Source organism: Pan troglodytes, chromosome X (genome assembly GCF_028858775.2).
Source record: "Pan troglodytes isolate AG18354 chromosome X, NHGRI_mPanTro3-v2.0_pri, whole genome shotgun sequence".
In the NCBI taxonomy this organism is placed as follows: domain Eukaryota; kingdom Metazoa; phylum Chordata; class Mammalia; order Primates; family Hominidae; genus Pan; species Pan troglodytes.
In genome coordinates, this window is record NC_072421.2 from 121277090 (window position 1) to 121292518 (window position 15429).

Consider the following 15429-nt stretch of genomic DNA (forward strand, 5'->3'; position numbering starts at 1 on the left):
AGCCTCTTTGCCCCAAGCCTCCCTGAGCATACGTGGCAATCTCTTCCAACCATAGGGGCTGAAAGTAATTCAGACCAGCAAAATAGTTTTCCTCAAGTTCCATCATGGTCATGTGAATCAGTCAGGTCCCTTAGGGCTTCAGGAAAGCAGGTGAGCAGGTTGAACCTTCATAGAACAGGCTTCATAGAGCAGAATCAGTCTTTGTTCCAGGTTTCTTTTTTTTTATTTTTTTATTTAAAATTTATCGAGGGCTTTCCTGTATTTACTGGAAAGCCTGCTAGACAAATTCTAAAAGAGCTGTAACACCCCCAGGTTTTAAGAGAGATACCCTGCCCTGGCCGGGCGCGGTGGCTCACACCTGTAATCCCAGCACTTTGGGAGACTGAGGCAGGTGGATCACGAGGTCAGGAGATCGAGACCATCCTGGCTAACACGGTGAAACCCCATCTCTACTAAAAATACAAAAAATTAGCCAGGCGCCTGTAGTCCCAGCTACTTGGGAGGCTGAGGCAGGAGAATGGCTTGAACCTGGGAGGCAGAGCTTGCAGTGAGCCGAGATCGCACCACTGCACTCCAGCCTGGGCGACAGAGTGAGACTCCATCTCAAAAAAAAAGAGAGATACCCCGCCCTCTACCACTATCCCTTGACTCTCTCTTGACACTAAGCAGATCAGACAGTCTCAGCCAATTCAGCAGGGGAACTCCAGAGCCAAAATTGCCTATTTGAAGTGTCTCACTGGCCAGGCGTGGTGGCTCACGCCTGTAATCCCAGCACTTTGGGAGGCCGAGGCGGGCGGATCACAAGGTCAGGAGATGGAGACCATCCTGGCTAACACGGTGAAACCCCGTCTCTACTAAAAATACAAAAAATTAGCCAGGTGTGGTGGCGGGTGCCTGCAGTCCCAGCTACTCGGGAGGCTGAGGCAGGAGAATGGCGTGAACCCGGGAGGCGGAGCTTGCCGTGAGCCGAGATCACGCCACTGCACTCCAGCCTGGGCGACAGAGCGAGACTCCGTCTCAAAAAAAAAAAAAAAAAAAAAAAGAATGAGACCCTGTCACAAAAAAAATTAATTATTTAATTAAATTAAATTAAAATTAAAATTAATTTTAAAAATAAAATAAAGTGTCCCACATTGGGCAGAAATGGTCAGATGCTAGCATCACTGCCATATGCAGTCATAGGCTGGACGCTGCTCAAATCTGCTCTCCATACCCACTAGAAAATCCTAAAAGAAATATAGCCTTAAATACAGTTTTTAGGCTCCATCACCTTACCTATCCTGGCTGTTGTGTTACTCTCCAGCAGGATTCAGGAGGAAGAGTGTGTCAGGAACATTTATTCAAGCTTTTATCTTCCCAGAACTTGAGGATACTATTTCTTTTTTTAACCTTCCATACTGTAGAAGCATTGCAGCCATGCTAATTTCAAAGAGAAGAATGAAAGAAAGTAGGAATAGCATTGCTACTGGTTTTCCAAGACCTAAAAATTATGTCGTATTTCTCTAGTTTGGTCTTGAGATCTTTCTCTGCAGAGGGAGTGTAAACTCTAGCCCTGCCCTGATTAGGTTCCAGGGGATTGTTTGTCGATATTTACACTGTGCCTTTCACAGGATACTTCTTTATCCTAGCAGATGGCCTAATGCCTAGGTATCTGACCCATGGTCAGGTGTCCCTCTCATAGGAAACTTGTTTATACTGTCAACTGCCCTTGAGGCTCTTTTCTGACTTGTGTTCAGTTTATTCCTACCAAGATAGCCACTCTTTAGGAGAGCTTTCACTGGAAGTAAAATTAGGTCTGTGTGTGTCAGTCAGGTGAGGTACAGAGAAGACAACATAACAAAAACACATGAAAAAAACAAAAGCAGTTTATTACTCATAGATCCCAGAGAGAAGAAGGGTGCCAACAAGCAGATTGTCAAACCAGTGAGAGGGGAGTGAGAAACAGAGAAGACCTATGCAGTGAGTCATTCACTGGGGCCCAGGATACTACCAAATCAGAGTTCCCTTCCAATTGGTGGAGTTAGAGAAAGCAGACATGAGTTCTATGGGGTTGCATTGTGACAGAGTGGTCATTGCAGCATATCTGTAGAGCCCCTGTTGAGGGTAGAATAAATGGAGTGAGTCAAATGTGGTCACACCCGGCTAATTTTTGTATTTTTGGTAGAGACGGGGTTTTGCCACTTTGGCCAGTCTGGTCTCAAAATCCTGGCCTCAAGTGATCCGCCCGCCTCAGCCTCCCAATGTGCTGGGATTACAGGCTCATCACGCCTGGCCCAACATCTTAATGACTAAACTGAAATACTTGAAGCAGGGGTGGCAAACTCAAAGACTAGGGTCAAGCAGGTAAGTATGTGAAGGAAGGGACCAAGTATAACTACATAAGCATTCACTGTGTGAGTGGTAAGGATGGCAGCAAATTCCAGAAGGCAAGCTACTCAGCTCCAGCATACATTGCAGTCAAAAATGCAGCCTGAACCGGAGCCTACATTCTTTTTTTTTTTTGAGACGGAGTTTCGCTCTCGTTGCCCAGGCTGGAGTGCAATGGCATGATCTCTGCTCACTGCAACCTCCGCCTCCCAGGTTCAAGCTATTCTCCTGCCTCAGCCTCTCGAGTAGCTGGGATTATAGGCATGAGCCACCATGCCAGCTAATTTTTTGTATTTTTAGTAGAGACGGGGTTTCACTATGTTGGTCAGGCTGGTCTCGAACTTCTGACCTAGTGATCCACCCACCTCGGCCCCCCAAAGTGCTGGGATTACAGGCATGAGCCACTGCGCCTGGCCCAGAGCCTACATTCTTAACCACAGTGCAATGCAACCAACATTTAGGGCTGAACCTGTACCCATACCACCACTCACCATACAGTAAAAAGGCTGCAATAAGATGAGGACTTACGGCCGGGCATGGTGGCTCATGCCTGTAATCCCAGCACATTGGGAGGCCGAGGCAGGCAGATCACCTGAGGTCAGGAGGTCGAGACTAGCCTGGCCAACATGGTGAAACCTTATCCTACTAAAAATACAAAAATTAGCCAGGGGTGGTGGCGGGTGCCTATAATCCCAGCTACTTGGGAGGCTGAGGCAGGAGGATCACTTGAACCTGGGAGGTGGAGGTTGTGGTGGGCCAAGATCATGCCATTGTACTCCATCCTGGGCAACAAGAGTGAAACTCCATCTCAAAAAAAAAAAGAAAAAGAAAAAAAAGATGAGGAATTACATCACCACTCTTTTGATTAATCAAGAAAACCATAAGGTAGTACTACTGAGATCCCTACCCATAGCACCAGAATAAAGCCCATACCAACTTTCACCACATCAAGCAAAAGCACCTTTTTAAATCAAGGCCATCATCATACCATCACTTAATTTACTAGGAGCCAATCTCTGATACAACCATGACCTATATTCATATCAACATTTAGCCCTCCATGAGAAAGCATTAGCGAAGAAGAAGGTTTTTATCCCCACAATACCAAGAGAAAGCTGTGGCCACTCGATTTTCCTTGTGGACCTAGAAGTGTTCAAAAAAAATAGTTTATTAATCTTTTAAAAGTTTGAAAAACCTTTAAGTAGCAATTTATCTAATTCTTTTAATGGTTTTGTCATTTGTACTACGTGGATTACTATCAATTATTTAACCAACGCCCTATATTTAGGGCTTCTTCCTTCAAGTATTCATCGTTACAAATAATTCTGCAATGATCATTACTATGTATCCATCTTTAAGTATTTCTACAAGATATATTCACCAAAGTGTAGTTGCTAGATCAAAAGGTCTATACCAGCCCAGCATAGTGGCTCACGCCTGTAATCTCGGCACTTTGGGAGGCCGAGGAGGGCGGATCACAAGGTCAGGAGTTCAAGACTAGCCTGGCTAGCATGGTGAAACCCTGTCTTTACTGAAAATACAAAAAATTAGCCGGGCATGGTGGCATGTGCCTGTAGTCCCAGCTACTTGGGGGGCTGAGGCAGGAGAATTGCTTGAACCCAGGAGGCAGAGGTTGTAGTTAGCCGATATTGCCCCACTGCACTCCACCCTGGATGACAGAGCGAGACTCCATCTCAAAAAAAAAAGAAAGGTCTATACCTTTAAAATGTTTATAGATATTGATAAAATGGCATCAAAATATTAACCCAATGTATAATCCTACAGACAGTGTTAAAAGAATGGCTATTTATCAATATTCAAGCCAACCCTGGAAACTGTCAATATTTCAAATCTTTACTAATCTGACAAATCAGATGAAATATTTTGATTAGCATTTATTTGGTTATTAATGAGGTTCAGTGTCTTTCATACATTAGCCATCTGTATATTCTCATAACCTTTGTCTATTTTTCTAATGCGTCATTGGTCATTGATTTGTAAGAATTTTTTTGTATTAAGTAAATAAGGTTTTCTCTCTCATATGTAGTGCAAATATTTATTCACAATTTATTTTTTAAAATCTTTATTTGTGCTGCCTTATGCCATGCAGATTTTTTTAAATGTAGTTGAATTTACGTCTTTTTTTCCTTTAAAGCTTCTTGGGGCCGGGAATTGTGGCTCATGTCTGAAATCCCAGCACTTGGGTAGGCTGAGGCAGGAAGATCGCTTGAGCCCTGGAGTTCAAGACCTGCCTGAGCAAAGTAGGGAAACCCTGTCTCTACAAAATTAAAAATTAAAAAAAAAAATAGCCGGGCATGGTGGCGCCCACCTGCAGTGTAGTCGCAGCTACTCAGGAGGCTGAGTTGGGTGGATAGCTTGAGCCCAAAAGGCCGAGGCTGCAGTGAGCTATGATCGCACCGTCGCACTCCACCCTGGAGACAGAGAAAGACCCCATCTCAAAAACAAACAAACGAACAAACAAACAAAAAACTTGGCTTGTGTCATGCTTAGAAACCCCTCACCTGCTTTTTTCTTTGCTTGCTGTTGTTGTTGTTGCTGTTAAGAGATAAAGTCTCTCTGTAGCCCAGGCTGGAGTGCGGTGGTGTGATCACAGCTCGCTGTAGCCTGGAACTCCTGGGCTCAAGCAAGCCTCCTGCCTCAGCCTTCCAAGTAGCTGGAACTATAGGCACGCACCACCATAACCGCCTAATTTTTTAATTTTTTATTTATTTATTTTTTTTGAGATGGAGTTTTTGCTCTGTTGCCCAGGCTGGAGTGCAGTGGCATGATCTCGGCTCACTGAAACCTCTGCCTCCTGGGTTCAAGCGATTCTCCTGCCTCAGCCTTCCAAGTAGCTGGGATTACAGGCGCCTGCCACCACACCCAGCAAATGTTTGTATTTTTACTAGAGACGAGGTTTCACCATGTTGGCCAGGCTGGTCTCGAACTCTTAACCTCAGGTGATCTACCCTCCTTGGCCTCCCAAAGTGCTAGGATTACAGGTGTGAGCCACCACGCCTGGCCGTGATCTACTTTTAATTTGGACTAGTGTAACTCCTTCATGCAATAAACTGAAAAGAGTCATTTTGTCTGTCAGGCCTCTGAGCCCAAGCTAAGCCATCATATCCCCTGTGACCTGCACGTATATATCCAGATGGCCTGAAGCAACTGAAGAATCACAAAAGAAGTGAAAATGGCCTGTTCCTGCCTTAACTGATGACCTTACCTTGTGAAATTCCTTCTCCTGGCTCATCCTGGCTCAAAAGCTTCCCTACTGAGCACCTTGTGTCCCCCACCCCTGCCAGCCAGAGAACAACCCCCTTTGACTGTAATTTTCCACCACCTACCCAAATCCTATAAAACGGCCCCACCCCTATCTCCCTTCGCTGACTCTCTTTTCGGACTCAGCCTGCCTGCCCCCAGGTGATTAAAAAGCTTTATTGCTCACACAAAGCCTGTTTGGTAGTCTCTTTACAGCTCACACAAAGCCTGTTTGGTAGTCTCTTTACACGGACGCGCGTGAAATTGTCTATTCTTGAAGTTCCTCATTTAAACAAAGGTCAAGGAGTAGGCACCTGGTAGTATCAAGCCTGAAACAAAGCAATAACGTGATGTTTCACCCAAGCCCAGAGTCCTAAGATCACAGACGACTAGGCTGTGTCTGGCAAGAAGCTCCTCAGCTCCCTCTCTGCAGTTCCCTGCCCTAAGCGAATGTCACCACCTGCTGAGAGCAACAGCAGCAGTACCACTAGAGGGAGCCTTTGGTGGTAAAAGAAAGATCCCCTGGTATCTCCAACCTAACCAAGAGGGCAGAGCTTAGAGAGGATACCTTCCCTTTGGTGAGGTGACAGGATATCTGGCTTAACACAGTTATCTTTTTTTTTTTTTTTTTTTTTTGAGACGGAGTCTCGCTGTGTCCCCCAGGCTGGAGTGCAGTGGCGCGATCTCGGCTCACTACAAGCTCCGCCTCCCGGATTCCCGCCATTATGCTGCCTCAGCCTCCCGAGTAGCTGGGACTACAGACGCCAGCCACCACGACCGGCTAATTTTTTTGTATTTTTAGTAGAGACGGGGGTTTCACTGTGTTAGCCAGGATGGTCTCGATCTCCTCACCTCGTTATCCGCCCGCCTCGGCCTCCCAAAGTGCTGGGATTACAGGCGTGAGCCACCGCGCCCGGCCCACAAAGATCTTTTTGACCAGACATATGCTAGCTAAGGGATATCCAAACACCAGAATGTGAAGCCAACCTTCCATCAGACTTAAACTTTTGACAGGAGAACAAATCTCAAACTGATGAATCAGTCATGTAGCTAGCTAGCTATAGAGCTTTCAACTTAAATTAGCAGCAGCTGCCCAATGCCATGTGAAGTAACAAACTGGTTTTTGGGTTTTTTTCCCTTTGGTTTTAATGTTATGTGTAATATATACACACACACACACATATATATATATATATATATATATATTTTTTTTTTTTTTTTTTTTTTTTTTTTTTTGAGACGGAGTCTTGCTCAGTCGCCCAGGCTGGAATGCAGTGGCGTGATCTCGGCTCACTGCAAGCTACGCCTCCCGGGTTCATGCCATTCTCCTGCCTCAGCCTCCCGAGTAGCTGGGACTACAGGCGCCCACCACCACACCCGGCTAATTTTTTTTGTATTTTTAGTAGAGACGGGGGTTTCACCATGTTAGCCAGGATGGTCTCGATCTCCTGACCTTGTGATCCAAAAAGTACTGTGCAGTTTTAAAATCAGAATGGTGATAAATATATACATTAATTTGGGAATAATTACTACTTTTGCAAAATTCAATCCTTTGCTGTCCCTCTAGATTAATTTTAGTCTCTTTTTTTTTTTTTGAGACAGAGTCTTGCCCTGTCGCCCAGGCTGGAGTTGGAGTGCAGTGGCGTGATCTCGGCTTACTGCAAGCTATGCCTCCCGGGTTCACGCCATTCTCCTGGCTCTCAGCCTCCCGAGTAGCTGGGACTACAGGCGCCCGCCATCATGTCTGGCTAATTTTTTTTTTCTTTTTTTTTTTGTATTTTTTAGTAGAGACGGGGTTTCACCGTGTTAGCCAGGATGGTCTCGATCTCCTGACCTCATGATCCGCCCGCCTCAGCCTCCCAAAGTGCTGGGATTACAGGCGAGAGCCACCGTGCCCGGCCTAGTCTCCTTTATATAGGTGTTACACAATTTCTTCATTAATATCGTATTTATGAGTCACCTATAATGTGCAAGGCACTGTTTATTCTTGTATGCTGGACATACAAGAATATGTCCCTGTTTTCATGAAGTTTACAATCTAGCTGGGGAGGGAGACAACATTTTTAAAAACAAATAGCCGGGTGCGGTGGCTCACGCCTATAATCCTTGCACTTTGGGAGGCTGAGGCGGACGGATCATGAGGCTAGGAGTTTGAGACCAGCCTGACCAACATGGTGAAACCCCCTCTCTACTAAAAATACAAAACTTAGCCAGGCGTGGTGGTGCCTGCCTGTAGTCCCAGCTACTCAGGAGGCTGAGGCGGGAGAATCGCTTCAACCCAGGAGGCAGAGGTTGCAGTGAGTCAAGATCGCACCACTGCACTCCAGCCTGGGCGACAGAATGAGAATCTGTCTCAAAATAAAACAAAATAAAATAAAATATGACAATTGGTGACAAGTGTTATAAGGAAAATAAACCTGGGTGAGAGCATAAAGAATAAAAGGAAAGGAATGCTATTTTACATAGGCTGATCTGGGAAGGCCTTTCTGATAGGTAACACTTCAGCAAAAACTTAAAGGAGGTGAATGAATCAGCCATGAGGATATCAAGGTAAAGAGCATTGCAGGCAGTAAGTACAAAGCCCTGAGGCTGAAGCATAACTGGCTTGTTTGAGGAACAGCAGGAAGCTAGTGTGACTGAAGTACAGGTGATAAGATCTGAGTGGTAACCAGGGATCAGGTTATATAAGTCCCTGTAGGTCATGGGAACGATTTTGGATTTTATTCTGAGTGGGTTTAAAAGACACTGGGAGGTTTTAAACTAAGAAGTGACACGTCTGATTTATTCTTTTAAAGGATCAGTCACTTTAATGAGGAGAATAGAATGGCAAAGGTGGAAGCTGGGAACTCAGTTAAATCCAGGAGATAGATGATGGTAGCTTGGGCCAGGGTGGTGGTGAGGGTAATTTGTGCTCAGAACAGAAAGAAGTGAGCCAGGGCCTCTTCCCTCCAGAGGCATTTACCAAGCAAAAGGTGTTCCTTAAGTGAGAGGGACACATGAGACAATGAGTTAGTGACCTGCAGCCACCAGGAAAGTAGACCCTGGACTCTGGATATCTCTCTCTGTGTGTGTGTGTGTGTGTCTCTGTCTCTCTCTCTCTCTCTCTCTGTCTCACACACACACACACACACACTCTCTCTCTCTCTCTCTCTCTCTCTCTCTCTCTCTCTCTCAACTAGGATTCTGTTGTAGTCTTTGCTCCAGGGGTCATTTGCCCAGCCCAGGAAACAACTGATAGGCAAGCAGTGCTTTGGGGTGGACACTGGGAACTGAAGAAAGCAGCTGAAGCTGTCCACCAGCCAAAGGGGACTCCTAGTGCAAATTACACTCTTGTGCAGAGAGAACTCAAAGGACTACACTCTGGAATATGGAAACAAAAAATTCCTCAAGCTTTGTTTCCAGACCACTAATGCTTTCAGGTGAGTCATGACTAAGGCAAGCTTAGAGAGAGACCAGAAACCCAGAGAGGTTAGCATAGCATGCAGGGATAGCTTTTAACCTTAAGGTGTTTGACCATTCCAAAGAGGTATGTGAGAAGCTGAGCTGCTCATTTGTTGGTTTATGGGGCTGCGGGACAAAAGGTGGAATCTAAGGTGTACTGTTCCCTGCTTTGGGTTTGGAAACTAGATAGCTACACCCTAGTAGTAAGGACGAACCAGAAGTAAATTAGCCTTCATGACCTCTGTAGATCAGATTTATCATTTGAATGGCCCACAAAATACCAAGATTTAAACTTGGAATAAGGTAATCCCGTACTCTTCCCATACTATTAGTGCCCCAGGCACTTGGTAAGGAACAAAAAAATCCTTTCTGGGAAAAGATAATATTATTCCAAGTCTCAAATTATTTCTATAAATAATTCTTCAGGACCGGGCACAGCGGCTCACACCTGTAATCCCAGCACTTTGGAAGGCCAAGGCGGGTGGGTCACCGGAGGTAAGGAGTTCGATACCAGCCGGGCCAACATGGTGAAACCCCATCTCTACTAAAAATACAAAAATTAGCTGGGCATGTTGGCAGGCACCTGTAATCCCAGCTATTCGGGAAGCTGAGGCAGGAGAATTGCTTGAACCCAGGAGATGCAGTTGCAGTGAGTCAAGATCGCGCCACTGCACTCCAGCCTGGGCGACAAAAGCAAGACTCCATCTCAATAATAATTAATAATAACAATAATTCTTCAAATAGGATATCCAACAGATAACTAAAGATAATCAGGGGCCAGATGCGGTGGCTTACGCCTGTAATACCAACACTTTGGGAGGCTGAGGTGGGCAGATCACGAGGTCAGGAGTTCGAGACCAGCCTGGCCATCATGGTGAAACCCCCGTCTCTACTAAAAATACAAAATTTAGCTGGGCGTGGTGGCGGGTACCAGTAATCCCAGCTACTTGAAAGGCTGAGGCAAGAGAATCATTTGAACTCGGGAGGCGGAGGTTGCAGTAAGCTGAGATCGTGCCATTGCACTCCAGCTTGGGCAACAGGACGAGACTCCGTCTCAAAAAATAAATAAATAAATAAATAAATAAATAACCAGAGCCAGGCACAGTGGCTCGTGCCTGTAATCCCAGCACTTTCAGGAGGCCGGGGAGGTGGCTCACTTGAGGTCAGGAGTTCAAGACCAGCACACCTGCAGTCCCAGCTACTCAGGAGGCTGAGGCATGAAAATTGCTTGAGCCTAGGAGGCAGAGGTTGCAGTGAGCCGAGATTGAGCCACTGCGCTCCATCGTGGGCAACAGAGTGAGACTCTCTCAAAAGAAAAAAAAAAAAAGATAACGAGACACACAGTGAGAGACAACAAAGATTGAGCAAGAAGCATCAGAAACAACAGACAATACGAATACATCTGCCATCCACTATGACTCTAGATACTGTTAAAACCCCTATTTAAATACTTCTTAAGGAACTAGAAACTGTAAAGTGATACTACAGATTTGAAAACAAACAAACCAACTGGCTGGGCGCATTGGCTCACGCCTGTAATCCCAGCACTTTGGGAGGCCGAGGCGGCAGGTGGATCACCTGAGGTCAGGGGTTCGAGACCAGCCTGGCCAACATGGTGAAACCCCATCTCTACTAAAAATACAAAAATTAGCCAGGTATGGTGGCACATGCCTGTGGTCCCACCTACTTGGGAGGTTGAGGTGGGAGGAGGATCACTTGAGCCCAGGAGGTTGAGGCTACAATGAGCCATGTTTGTACCACTGCACTCCAGGCTGGGCAACAGGGCAAGACCCTGTCTCAAAAAAGAAAAAGAAAAACTGTCAATAGTAATAAAGTAGAATTTATTTAATCTTATAAAATAGCAAAATGGAATTTCCTTAATCTTAAAAGAAACCTAAAGCAAGCATCAAACTTAAAGAATAAATATTAAAAGCTTTCCCCTATTAATGAGGAATGAGACAATGATATCCATTATCACTATTTCTATTCAATATTTTACTAGGCACAAAACAGCAATAAAAAATAAAAAAATTAAAGGTAAAAATATTAAAGATTAGGGCTGGGCGCAGTGGCTCATGCTTGTAATCCCAGCACTTTGGGAGGCAGAGGCAGATGGATCCCTTGAGGTCAGGAGTTCGAAACCAGCATGACCAACATGGCGAAATTCCTCTACTAAATACAAAAATTAGCCAGGCTTGATGGCGGGCACCTGTAATCCCAGCTACTTGGGAGGCTAAAACAGGAGAATCCCTTGAACCCGGGAGGCAGGAGTTGCAGTGAGCTGAGATTGTGCCATTGCACTACAGCCTGGGCAACAAGCGCAAAACCTCGTCTCAAAAAAAAAAAAAAAAGAAAGAAAGAAAGAAAGAAAAGAAAGAAAGAAAGAAAGAAAAAGAAAAAAGAAAAAGTACAGTAGATTATTATAATTAATTAGAGAGTTTAGCAAATTGCTGGATACAAAATTAGCATTCAAAAATAAATTATAGAAGTATTATAGAAGTAAATATTTGTGATCCTGGGATAGGCAATAGTTTCTTAGATAGAGCATCAAAAACACGAATGACAAAAGAAAAAAATAGATAAATAGGGCTTCATAAAAATTTAAAATTTTTGTACACCATAAGTCACCATCAAGAAAGTAAAAAGACAACCTACAGAATGGGAGAAAATATTTGCAAACCATATATCTGACAAGGGACTTTTATCTAGAATGTATAACCTTAACATTCAATAATCTTTAAAAAAAAAAAAAAAGCCCAATTTGATTTTTTGGTTTTTTGTTTTTTGTTTTTTTGTTTTTTTTGAGACGGAGGCTCACTCTGTCACCCAGGCTGGAGTGCAGTGGTGCGATCTCAGCTCACTGCAGGCTCCGCCTCCCAGGTTCACGCCATTCTCCTGCCTCAGCCTCCCGAGTAGCTGGGACTACAGGCGCCTGCCACCACGCCCAGCTAATTTTTTGTATTTTTAGTAGAGATGGGGTTTCACCGTGTTAGCCAGGATGGTCTCGATCTCCTGACCTCTTGATCTGCCCACCTTGGCCTCCCAAAGTGCTGGGATTACAGGTGAGAGCCACCACGCCCAGCCAAAAAAAAAGCCCAATTTTCAAAAAGGGGCAAAGGGGCCGGGCACGGTGGCTCACGCCTGTAATCTCAGCACTTTGGGAGGCCAAGGCAGGGGGATCAGGAGGTCAGGAGTTCGAGACCAGCCTGGCCAAAGGGACCAGCCTGGCCAACATGGTGAAACCCTGTCTCTACTAAAAATACAAAAATTAGCCGGGCATGGTGGCAGTACCTGTAATCCCAGCTACTCGGGAGGCTGAGGCAGGAGAATTGCTTGAACCCAGGAGGCAGAGGTTGCAGTAAGCTGAGATTGCCCCATTGCACTCCAGCCTGGGCAACAGAGTGAGACTCCTACTCAAAAAAAAAAAAAAAAAAAAAGTTGGCAGATGCGGGGACAGCAAAGGGCTTAAGTAGACATTTCTTCAAAGAAGATATACAAATGGCTGATAAAGACATTTAAAGATCTTCAGGGCCAGACGTGGTGGCTCACATCTATAATCCCAGCACTTTGGGCTGCCAACGTGGGAGGATATCTTGAGCCCAGGAGTTTACGACCAGCCTGGGCAACATGGTGAGACTATCTCTACATAAAAACGAAAAATAAGGCTGGGCATGGTTGCTTACACCTGTAATCCCAGCAATTTGGGAGGCCGAGGCAGGCAGATCACCTGAGGTCAGGAGTTTGAGACCAGCCTGGCCAACGTGGCAAAACCCTGTCTCTACTAAAAACTATAAAAATTAGCCTGGCATGGTGGCGGGCGCCTGTAATCCCAGCTACTTGGGAGGCTGAGACAGGAGAATCGCTTGAACTTGGGAGGCCGAGGTTGCAGTGAGCCGAGATTGAGCCATTGCACTCCAGCCTGGGTGACAGAGCAAAACTCCATCTCAAAAATAAATGACTAAATAAAATAAAGATGTTCAACATCACTAATCACTAAGGAAATGCAAACCAAAACCACGAGATACCATTTTACATGCAGAAGAATGGCTATAATTTTAGAAAGATAGAGTTTCACAAGTCTAGACGCTGAGCCGCAGCACATTTGCAACGTCACGTGGAAGCTGAAGCTGCACCTCCCACGTGGCCCCTCTAGCCAGCTGAGCACCTCAGATAAGAACTACACCCAGGCTAGCACCAGCAGCTCAGCCACCAGCAGCAGCCCCACCCTCTGCAGCTGGCTCTCCTGCTGCTGCACTCCGCGGCAGCCAGGTCTGATGGCCCGGGCGGCAATCACTGCAGCTGGCATGGCTGTGGACTCTGCTGTGGGGCACATACTGGGTCATGCCATCAGTGGGAGCTTCAGTGGAGTAAATAATGCTGAGCCCCCAAGTGGTGACATCACTTACCAGAAGCCTCAGGGAACCCACCTGGCACAGCAGCAGTAGGCTTTCTTGTATGAGATAAAATGGTTTTTGGAATGTGCCCAGAATCAGGGAGACATAAAGTTCTGTGAGGGTTTCCATGAGGTGGTGAAACAGTGCAGACTTGCAAATGGATTTATCTAATCAAGAAGTTCAAATTGAAGACATGGAAAATCAGCTCTCATAACTAAGTTAATTTAGCATAAAAACATAATTGATAGCCGGGCGTGGTGGCTCACGCCTGTAATCCTAGCACTTTGGGAGGCTGAGGCGGGCGGATCACCTGTGGTCAGGAGTTCGAGACCAGCCTGGCCAACATGATGAAACCCTGTCTCTACTAAAAATACAAAAAAATTAGCCAGGCATGGTGGCAGGTGCCTGTAATCCCAGCTACTCGGGAGGCTGAGGCAGGAGAATGGCTTGAACCCTAGAGGCGGAGGTTGCAATGAGTCGAGATCGAGCCATTGCACTCCAGCCTGGGTGACAAGAGTGAAACTCTGTCAAGAAAGAAAGAAAGAAAAAAGAAAGAAAGAAAAGAAAAAGAAAGAAAGAAAGAAGGAAAGAAAGAAAGGAAGGAAGGAAGGAAGGAAAGAGAAAGAAAGAAAGAAAGGAAAAGAAAGAAAGAAAGAAAAAAGAAAGAAAGAAAAGAAAGAAAGAGAAAGAAAGAAGAAAAATGAGGGCTAAGAGCTGAGACCCTTTAGCTATGCTAGTATCGACCACCTCATCTATCCTAGTGATGGCATCATGTAAGCCTGTTCATGCTCTGACCCTTGTGGTTTCCCTTTTTTTTTTGGAGACGGAGTTTCACTCTGTCATCCAGGCTGGAGTGCAGTGACGCGATCTCGGCTCACTGCAACCTCTACCTCCTGGGTTCAAGCCATTCTCCTGCCTCAGCCTCCTGAATAGCTGGGACTACAGGCGTGTGCCACCACACCCTGCTACCCGGCCAATTTTTTTTTTCCCATCACCACGTCCAGCTAATTTTTGCATTTTTAGTAGAGACTGGGTTTCACCACATTGGCCAGGCTGGTCTCGAACTCCTGATCTCAGGTGATCTGCCTGCGTGGGCATCCCAAAGTGCTGGGATTACAGGTGTGAGTCACCACACCTGGCCAAGATTTTTGTTTAAATTCTAAATAGTAACCGTTTGCTTTGGGGCTTACTCAGTTGCTTTTTGCTACTCAAGCCATGGAAGAGCAGACAGGAGGCTGTTCAGAAAAAAATGTATACTAAAGGATGACGTTGGCTTTTTGTTTAAAGTCTGTTTTTTCTCATGTTAACACAATATCCATCTGAGCCTGTTTTACTAAGGTTTTTAAAAACTATTATCATAAATAAACATTGAACTTATCAGATGCCTTTTTTGGCATATATCAAGAGGATCATGTGGTTTTCTACCTTTCATCTATTAATATAATACTATACAATTAATATAGTTCATTATACTGAACCATCTCTTACATTTCTGGAATGAATTCCACTTGGCCATGGTTAATGCACAACTTTTGTTATTGTTGTTAAATATCATATCAGGGTTTTTGCAGATATATATATATAGACATATAGATATATATATGTTGTTTGAGACGGAGTCTCACTCTGTTGCCCAGGCTGGAGTGCAGTGGCGCAATCTCGGCTCACTGCAACCTCTGCCTTCCGAGTTAAAGCAATTCTCGTGCCTCAGCCTCTCGAGTAGCTAGGATTACAGGTGTCCACCACCACACCCAGCTAATTTTTGTATTTTTAGTAGAGACAGGGTTTCACCATGTTGGTCAGGCTGGTCTCAAACTCCTGACCTCAGGTCATCCGCCCACCTCAGCCTCCCAAAGTGCTGGGATTACAGGCATGAGCCACCACACCCGGCATTTTGCAGCAATATTTTTGAGTTATTTCATCAAACTTATTTTGAGCAACCCCATTTTCTTGACTGATGTTTTTC

The 15429-nt window shown here is 45.2% G+C and overlaps 1 non-coding gene and 1 pseudogene across 1 annotated transcript; one reads left to right on the plus strand and one right to left on the minus strand.

Annotated features, from left to right (window-relative positions):
* Window positions 1-246: 246 nt before the first annotated feature.
* Window positions 247-308, minus strand: LOC112207180 (U7 small nuclear RNA). Its single transcript, XR_002941637.1, has one exon. It is a non-coding gene; the product is annotated as a U7 small nuclear RNA (small nuclear RNA).
* An 8191-nt stretch (window positions 309-8499) lies between these two features.
* On the plus strand, window positions 8500-13681 carry LOC100612494 (coiled-coil-helix-coiled-coil-helix domain-containing protein 2-like; annotated as a pseudogene).
* The last annotated feature ends 1748 nt before the right edge of the window (window positions 13682-15429 follow it).